At 36.5% G+C, this 10,052-nt stretch overlaps 1 pseudogene; it reads left to right on the forward strand.

The window, feature by feature from the left end:
- The first annotated feature begins 770 nt into the window (after positions 1–770).
- LOC118919064 (vitamin D 25-hydroxylase-like) lies at positions 771–3,746 on the forward strand (annotated as a pseudogene).
- The last annotated feature ends 6,306 nt before the right edge of the window (positions 3,747–10,052 follow it).

The following is a 10,052-nucleotide window of genomic DNA, read 5'->3' on the forward strand; positions in this document are numbered from 1 at the left end:
GGCCTGCACAGTTTCTGCTGAAAAATTATCTGGAAGTCTTATGGGGTTTCCTTTGTATGTGACTGTTTTTCTCTTGCTGCCTTTAAGATTTTCTCTTATTTTAATTTTTGCCATTTTATAACATGTCTTGATGTTGATCTTTTTTGGGTTCATCTTGGGAGTTTTCTGTGCTTCCTGGACCTGGATGTCTTTTTCCTTCCCTAGGTTAGGGAAGTTTTCAGTCATTGTTTCTTCAAATATGTTTTCTGCCCCATTCTTTCTCTCCTCTTTCTGGGACTCCTATAATGCAAATGTTAGTATGCTTGATATTGTTCTACAGGTCCCTTAAACTATTCTCCTTTTTACTTTTTTTTCTTTTTGATGTTCTGATTGGGAGATTTCCACTGTTCTGTCTTCCAGACCACTGATCATTCTTCTGTATCATCTAATTTGTTGATCCTTTCTAGTGTATTTTTTGGTTCATTTATTGTATTCTTAAAGTTGGTGACTTCTGTTTGGACTGTCTTATGTTTTCTAACTCTCTGATGAAGTCCTCACTGTGTTCTTCCATTCTTCTCCCGAGTTCAGTGAGTATCTTTATGACCATTACTTTGAAATCTTTATAAGTAAATTACTTATAAATTGTTTTTTTCTGGGTTTTATCTTGTTCTTTTGTTTGGAACATTTTCCTCTTTCTCATTTCATTTGACATTCATGAATTAGGCAGAAGAACTACCTCTTCCATTCCTGAAGGGGACGTTTAATGTAGGAACATGCCCTGTATAAACAGCATGTACCTGGCAGCTTTGGCTGGCTGGGTGGTGCTGAAGCAGGTAGTCTCCCAGGGTGCACCATGCCAATGCCACCCTAGGGGGAACAGTGGACTTAGAACAGGTATGGGCCCAGGTGCTCCACACAGGGGCTGCCCCAAAGAGACAGCTGGAGCCAGAGCCAGTGTGGGCCTCCAGTTTTTCACAAATGTTGGGCTGACATCTACTGATTTATTTACTACTACTGAAAATAAAATCCAAAGTGATTCTTCTTGTTCTTCTAAGGGGCCTCACACTCAGCCCCTGCATCCTCTGACTGTTGTTAGCTTATGCCATTCTTAACAATGATGTCTCAGCTATAGCAGACACATTAAAGGTGCTTGTATTTTCTTACTACAGATGTTTCTCAATTTAGAATCTGCCAAACATTTTGTGCATGGGGTTTAGTAATATTGGATTAGACATCTGACAGATGCTAAATTCTTCTTCATTTAGACATATATGGATTACAACTTTGGACTTAATTGCAGAGAAATATTTTGTTCAACTCTGAAGGCAGGGCCAACCCTACGAGCAAAAAACTGGGAATTATATTTTGAAAAGGCGATTATTGATAAAGTTTGGAAAGCAGGAAAGCTGCATTCAAAGAAGTTAGAAGATGGTTGATAGGGATGGTCCTGTGGTGAGGATGGAATAATTTGGAGACTGCTAGGCAACAGCATAAAGGAAAGTGACACAAGTAAATATGCTTTGTTTTGTTAATGGCACTTAAAAAAAAAATCTAACTGCCCTTAGCCCTAGGAATGGAGCATTCTATAAAAAGAGAATTTGCAAGTACATTTTACTAAGAGCCTGTTTTTTTTAATAGACTTAAATTCAAGGGCTTTACATAGTATGAGACCTCTATAGCAAGTATTAATTCCCATTTTACAGATGAAAATAACAAGTTATAATATAAATGCATAAATTCAGGCATATATGTTTAAAAACTCAGTTTCATTATGTTGTAGTCACATTTTTGATTAGTGAAATGCCTTAAGAGAATTGATGAAACATTATGTTTGCTCTTACAAATGAACATATAATAAAATTTCAGGTAAGCATTTAATAAAAATGTTTACTTGATATGTGATGACTGAACTTATCACTTGGGGCTTTTACTAGACTACTAGACTTGCTATGAGGAAAACAAAAATCTATTTCGATTTCAACATAATCTTCAATTCTGTGTTCTTCCATGTCTGGTGTGAAATCTCTGTCCTTTCCTCAGGAGCAAGACTCTCTTTGTAGGGTTATTCGGACCCTCCTCCCTGCATCCAAGCATGTTTTACAGCCTGCCATGAATTAGGACTACCTAGGTTCTTGTATCTTTTATCCATTATATTGTGAGATCCTAGAGTGGGAACTCTATGTCATTTATCTCTTTGTATCCCACAAACTGTTCTGCACAGTACTTCCCCACAGATATGGGAAATTCAGTAAAAACTTGTGAAATGGAATGGGAATAAAACATGCCATATTTATCCTTCCCCCTTCCCTCTCTTGTTTTTTCCTTTAGCAATAGTCTCTCTCTGTATATAAAGAGACCTTTTTGGAAGCTACTTTGATTTTTCTAAAATATATTTTAAACAGCCAGAAAGGACATTGCTTTTAAGAGTATTAACTTCAAATTGGATTTTAATACTTGAAATATCAACCTTACACTGGCAGTTTTGTCGCACAGAATTGAATTGATATGAAACGATGAAAATGGACAGTATATGTGCACATAGGTGAGTCTGGTGCTTGCAAGAGATGGTTACCTAGATGAATTAAAAAGATCTGGTTCAATTCTTCTTATGTAGTGGTGAACTGTCACTCATCCCTGGTAAGTTCAGTACAGCTCAAACCAGATCTCCCCAGCCTGCTTCTGCAAAGATGAGCTTAAAGAAAGAAGGAGAGGAGAGACTCATCCATAGTTCCTGAACTCTTGCAGTCTTGGTTCAAGTCCTTCCTAAGGCCCAACTCTGTGACTTGTTTTTGGGTTCCAGAAGTATCCTTTTGTTTCTTTTATTACAATGTCCTCACAAGATATTTTTGATATGCAATAAGCCAGGGTCTTGCAGGGACTGGGGATGAAGAGGTGAAGAAGGCAGACACAACCTGATTCTTAGAGAATTGCAGCCCAATGAGAGAGAAAACCTAATTATTGACTATAAATTGTGATTTGATGGCAGCCTGGGATCTGAAGTGAACCTGTTAATAGCATTTGGGGACAACGAGAAACACAGGTATGGTGCCCCTCAAACCCTTTTAAATTCACTGTCTTTCTCACTGTTTCCAAGGGCTGTTAATATTTAGTTTCAATCTGGGAGGTATGTCAACTGCGGTTTTAAATGGCTATGATGTAGTGAAGTGAAATTTTTGCAGACAGGCCATGCCTTCCTTTATCAATGAAGATGATAGGGAGGCCTATTCAATTCCAGATGTGGCTGGGGTTGGATTGATCACAGAAAATTAGCTTTCACAGTTTGGGATACGGCCAAAAGTTTTTTTGAACCCAAAATGTTAGAAGAAACCAAATTTTTCATTGACTCTCTTGAAACCTACAAAGGTAGACCTCTTGACTTTAAGCTATTAATAACAAATGCTCTTTCAAACATTAGCAATCTGATCATTTCTGGAGAACAATTCACTTATGAAGAAGGCACTGATTTTCAGCACGTGATTGAACATGTGGAACGAGCTGCCGCTGCCTCAGCCCTGTGTGCTTTTCATGTGCTGGCATCTTACCTTCTTAGAAAACATCAGCAGCTGTTGACAAATACAGCTGTGGTCTATGCTTATCTCTCCAGGCTTATTGAAAAGGCTTCCATCCACAGAAAGCCTCAGTTACATCACCGTTTTGCTGATGCTTATTTAGATGAGATGGATCAAGTTGCAGGTCGTGAGAACAGCCTGAACAGAGGCAAAGAGACCATGAGGCCAATCTGGTTAACGCAGAAGTTTACGCTCTGAACTGAATGTTAGTGGATCCCCTGCCAATTCATATTTTGAAGCCCTAATCCCCCAAAGTGATGGTATTTAGAGGTCGGGCCTCTGGGAGGTAATAAGGTCATAAGGGTAGAGCTCTCATGAATGGGATTAGTGCACCCAAAAGAAGAGACAAAGAGAGATGATCTCTCAGCTGTGTAAGGATTCAGCAAGAAGGCAGCCTTATGCAAATCAGGAAGGAGGGGTCTTACCAGACATCAAATCTGCTGGCTCTTTGATCTGGACTTCCCAGACTCCATAACTGTAAGAAATAAGAAAGCCTTAACTTTCTATTAACTGTTAGATGCCTGTGCCTTTAATATGAACTCTTAATGCAAAATAGAGTAACAAAAATGAGAATCTGATATGGAAAAATCATAAATATTGAGATCTAGTTTGGTGCTTAACTCATGTCATGGATCTGGATTTTATATATGTAATAGTGGGTATGCTACTTAATTTCTCTAAATTACAGTGTTTATCTGTAAATGAGAGAAAAAAGCATACTATATTGATGTGAAAATTAAGTGAAATCTAAGTTAAAAATCCTAAGTACAGTACTTCAAGGCTATTAAGTGAAAATGATTTTCTTCCCCACTTTGACATTGTGCATCTACATTGCTGCCCATCAGTGTTGAAACACATCACTGATCATCATCTAGAAAAAGTACTTTATAATAATAGTGACTGTTACTTTTAACTGAACACTGATTTAAAAATATGCATCATTGCCAAAAATATATATATGCATCATGAACATTATGCCTAAGATTTTATGTTTTCCATTATTTAATCCTTGTGACAACTCTGAGAAGGAAAATCCAGCACAGATTTATTTGTCGTTGTATAGATTTTCCATGTGGTTACTCCTGGGATTATGGCCAGTTGTTTAGAGTCTGGACCAGTGGGTACATCTGCACTATGAAATAGAATTAAGTTCTGTTATCGAAAGAGATGCTGTTTCTCAGACCAAGTCAAAGAATATTTGGTGCATTCAGTGAAAGCCATACAGCAAGTTCAGGAAACATGCATTTATTCTCTTGGGAGGTGGTGATTGAGTATGTTGGGGAGCGGGCTTCAGAAAACATTGACTATGTCATTATTTGGTAGTGTAAGAAGAAAGAATGTATGTCAAAAAGCATTATGAACCAGGAAATTTGGTCAACTACTTACAACACCTAGGTGACTAGCTTGAGTTTCTTCCTTTCTTTTTTTTTTCAATGATAAGCAATTTTTAAAATTTAAGGTATCATTGATCTACAGTCTTATGGAGGTTTCACTTGAGCAACTTTGTGCTATCAACATTCATCCACATTATCAAGTTACCCCCTCCCCATTGCAATCACTGTCCATCAGGGTAGTAAGATGCAAGAGAGTCATTAGTTGTCTTCTCCATGCTCTACTGCCTTCCCCATGACCTACCAATATTGTGTATGCTAACCATAATGCCCCTTAAACCACTTCTCCCTCCCTCCCCACCCATCCTCCCCCACACCTCCCCTTTGGTAACTGCTAGTCCCTTCTAGGAGTCTTTGAATCTGCTGCTGTTTTGTTCCTTCAGTTTTCCTTCATTATTATACTCCACAAATGAGGGAAATCATTTGGTACTTATTCTTTCTCTACCTGGATTAGTTCACTGAACATAATATCCTCTAGCTCCATTCATGTTGTTGCAAATGGTAGGATTTGTTTTCTTATGGCTGAATAATATTCCATTGTACATATGTATCACTTCTTCTTTATCCATTTATCTACTGATGGACACTTAGGTTGCTTCCATATCTTGGCTATTGTAAATAGTGCTGCAATAAACATAGTGTTTCATATGTCTTTTTGAATCTGAGAACTTGTTTTCTTTGGGTAAATTCCTAGGAGTGGAATTTCTGGGTCAAATGGTATTTCTATTTTTAGTTTTTTGAGGAAACTCCATATTGCTTCTTACAACAGTTGAACTAATTTACATTCCTACCAATAGTGTAGGAAGGTTCCCCTTTCTCCACATCCTTGCTAGCATTTGTTGTTTTTTGTCTTTTGGATTTTGGCCATCCTAACTCGTGTGAGGTGATATCTCATTGTGGTTTTAATTTTCCATTTTCCTGATAATTAGTGATGTGGAACATCTTTTCATGTGCCTGTTGGCCATCTGAATTTCTTCTTTGGAGAAGTATCTGTTCATATCCTCCACCCATTTTTTAATAGGGTTATTTGCTTTTTGGGTGTTGAGGTACATGAGTTGTTTATATATTTTGAATGTTAACCCTTGTCGGATACATCATTTACAAATATATTCTCCTATACTGTAGGATGCCTTTTTGTTCTGCTGATGGTATCCTTTGCTGTACAGAAACTTTTTAGCATGATGTAGTCCCATTTGTTCATTTTTTATTTTGTTTCCCTGGCCCAAGGATATGCGTTCAGAAAGAAGTTGCTCATGTATATGTTCAAGAGATTTTTGCCTATGTTTTCTTCTAAGAGTCTTATGGTTTCATGACTTACATTCAGGTCTTTGATCGATTTTGAGTTTACTTTTGTGTATGGGTTGGACAATAATCCAGTTTCATTCTCTTGAATGTAAATGTCCAGTTTTGCCAACACCAGTTGTTGAAGAGGCTGTCATTTTGCCAACACCAGTTGTTGAAGAGGCTGTCATTTCCCCATTGTATATCCATGGCTCCTTTATCGTATATTAATTGACCATATTTACTTGGGTTTATATCTGGGCTCTCTAGTCCGTTACATTGATCTATGGGTCTGTCTGTTATTGTGCCAGTACCAAATTGTCTTGATTACTGTGGCTTTGTAGTAGAACTTGAAGTCAGGGAACATAATCCCCCCTGCTTTATTCTTCCTTCTCAGGATTGCTTTGGCTATTTGGAGTCTTTTGTGATTCAATATGAATTTTAGAACTATTCGCTCTACTTCATTGAAGAATGCTATGGTATTTTGATAGGGATTGCATTGAATCTGTAGATTGCTTTAGGCAGGATGGCCATTTTGACAATATTAATTCTTCCTATCCATAAGCATGGGATCCATTTCCATTTATTGGTGTCTTCTTTAATTTCTCTCATGATTGTCTTGTAGTTTTCAGGATACAGTTCTTTCATCTCCTTGGTTAGGTTTATTCCTAGGTATTTTATTCTTTTTGTTACAATTCTAAATGGAATTCATTTCCTGATTTCTCTTTCTGCTAGTTTATCATTAGTATATAGGAATGCAACAGATTTCTGTGTATTAACTTTGTATCCTGCAATATTGTTGAATTCAATTATTAGTTCTAGTAGTTTTGGGGTAGATTCTTTAGGGATTTTGTGTACAGTATCATATCACCTGCAAACAGTGACTGTTTAACTTCCTCCTTACCAATCTGGATACCTTTGATTTCTTTGTGTTGTCTGATTGCCATGGCTAGGCCCTCCAGTACTATGTTGAATAAAAGTAGGGAGAGTGGGCATCCTTGTCCTGTTCCAAATCTTAGAGGAAAAGTTTTCAGCTTTTAACTGTTAAGTATGATGTTAGCTGTGGGTTTGTCATATATTATCTTTATTATGCTGAGTTACTTATCCTCTATACCCATTTTGTTGAGAGTTTTTATCATGCATGGATGTTGAATTTTGTTAAATGCTTTTACCGCATCTATTGAGATAACACGTGATTTTTGTCCTTCTTTTTATTGATGTGTTATAGGAAGTTGAGGGATTTTTGAATATTGTCCCATCCTTGCATCCCTGGAATAAATCCCACTAGATCATAATGGATGATCTTTTTGATGTATTCAGTTTGCTTTATTGAGTATTTTTGCATTTGTGTTCATCAGGAATGTTGGTCTGTAATTTCTTTTTTTGTGGTATCTTTGTCTGATTTTGGTATTAGAGTGATGCTGGCCTCATAGAATGAGATTAGAAGAATTCCCTCTTTTGCTTTTTGGAAAACTTTAAGGAATATGGGTTTTAAGTATTCTCTAAATGTTTGATAGAGTTAATCAGTGTAGTCATCTGGTACAGGAGTTTTGTTTAGATAGCTTTTGATTACCAGTTCAATTTCATAGCTGGTAATCAGTCTGCTCATATTTTCTGTTTTTCCCTGGGACAGTCTTGGAGGGTTGTATTTTTCAAGAAAATTTCTTCTATGTTATCCAATTTCTTAGCATATAATTTTTCATAGTATTCTCTAATAACTGTATCTTTGCAATGTCCATAGTAATTTTTCCTTTTTCATTTCTGAGGCTGTTTATGTGTGCTCTCTTTTTTTGTTTTTAATAAGTCTGCTATTTTGTTTATTTTCTCAAAGAACCAGCTCCTGGTTTCATTAATTCTTTCTCCTATTTTTTTTCTCCTCAATTTTATTTATTTATTTCTGCTCTGATCTTTATTATGTCCCTCCTTCTACTGACTGTGGGCCTCATTTGTTCTTTTTCTAGTTTCATTAATTGTGAGTTTAGACTGTTTGGGATTATTCTTTCTTTAAATAAGCCTGTTTTACTATACACTTTCCTCTTAGAACTGTCTTCACTGCATCCCACGGGTTTTAGGATGTTGAGTTGTTGTTTTCACTTGTCTCCATGTATTGTTTGATCTCTGTTTTTATTTGGTCATCAATCCATTGATTATTTTGGAGCACATTGCTAAGCCTCCATGTGTTTGTGGGCTTTTTTGTTTTGTTTGCATAATTTCTAGTTTCATACCTCTGTGGTCTGAGAAGCTGGTTGGTACAAGTTCAATCTTTTTTAATTTACTGAGGCTCTTTTTGTGGCCTAGTATGTGATCTATTCTTGAAAATGTTAGCTGTGGGTTTGTCATATATGATCTTTATTATGCTTTTTGTTAAATGCTTTTACCATATGAGAAGAATGTGTATCTCGCTTCTTTTGGGTGTAGAGTTCTGTAGATGTCTGTTGGCCCATCTGTTCTAATGTGTTATTTAGTGCCTCTGTGTCCTTACTAATTTTCTGTGTGGTTGATATGTCCTTCAGAGTGAGTAGAGTGTTGAAGTCTCCTAGAATGAATGCATTTCATTCTATTTCCCCTTTTAATTCAGTTAGCATTTGATTCACATATGTAGGTGCTCCTGTGTTGGGAACATAGATATTTATAATGGTTACATATTCTTGTTGGATTGACCCCTTTATCATTATGTAATGTCCTTATTTGTCTCTTGTGACTTTCTTTGTTTTGAAGTCTATTTTGTCAGACACAATTACTGCAACTCCTGCTTTTTCCTCCCTATTAGTTGCATGAAATATCTTTTTCCATCCATTCACTGTTAGTCTGTGCACATCATCTTTGATTTGAATTGAGTCTCTTGTAGGCAGCATATAGATGGGTCTTGCTTTTTTATCCATTCTGTAACTTAGTATCTTTTGACTGGTGCATTCAGTCCACTTACATTAGGGTGATTATCAATAGATATGTACTTATTGCCATTGCAGGCTTTAGATTCATGGTTACCAAAGGTTCAAGGGCAGCTTCTTTACTATCTAACAGTCTAACTTAACTCACTTATTATGATATTACAAACACAATCTAAAGGTTCTTTTTTTTTCCCTCCTTTTTCTTCCTCCTCCACTCTATATGTTATGTGTCATATTCTGTGTTCTTTTTCTATCCCTTGACTGACTTTTTGGGTATGTGATTTAGTTTTGTATTTGCTTAGTAATTAATTAGTCTACTTCCTTTACTGTGGTTTTATTTTCTCTGGTGACAGGTATTTAGCCTTAGGAGCACTTCCACCTAGATAATACACTGTAGATATGGTTTGTGGGAGGTAAGTTCCCTCAACTTTTGCTTATATGGAAATTGTTTAATCCCTGCTTCAAATTTAAATAATAATTTTGCTGGTTATTCTTGGTTGGAGGCCCTTCTGTTTCATTGCATCATTGCATTAAATATATCATGCCACTCCCTTCTGGCCTGTAAGGTCTCTGCTGAGAAGTCTGCTAATAGTCTGATTGGGTTTCTTTTTTTTTTTTTTTTTTTTTTTTTTTTTTGTGAGGGCATCTCTCATATTTATTGATCAAATGGTTGTTAATGACAATAAAATTCTGTATAGGGGAGTCAATGCTCAATGCGCAATCATTAATCCACCCCAAGCCTAATTTTCGTCAGTCTCCAATCTTCAGAGGCATAACAAACAAGTTCTTACATGGAGAACAAATTCTTACATAATGAATAAGTTACATAGTGAGCAGTACAAGGGCAGTCATCACAGAAACTTTCGGTTTTGCTCATGCATTATGAACTCTAAACAGTCAGTTCAAATATGAATACTCATTTGGTTTTTATACTTGATTTA

The sequence above is a fragment of the Manis pentadactyla genome, chromosome 8, assembly GCF_030020395.1.
Source record: "Manis pentadactyla isolate mManPen7 chromosome 8, mManPen7.hap1, whole genome shotgun sequence".
Taxonomy (NCBI): domain Eukaryota; kingdom Metazoa; phylum Chordata; class Mammalia; order Pholidota; family Manidae; genus Manis; species Manis pentadactyla.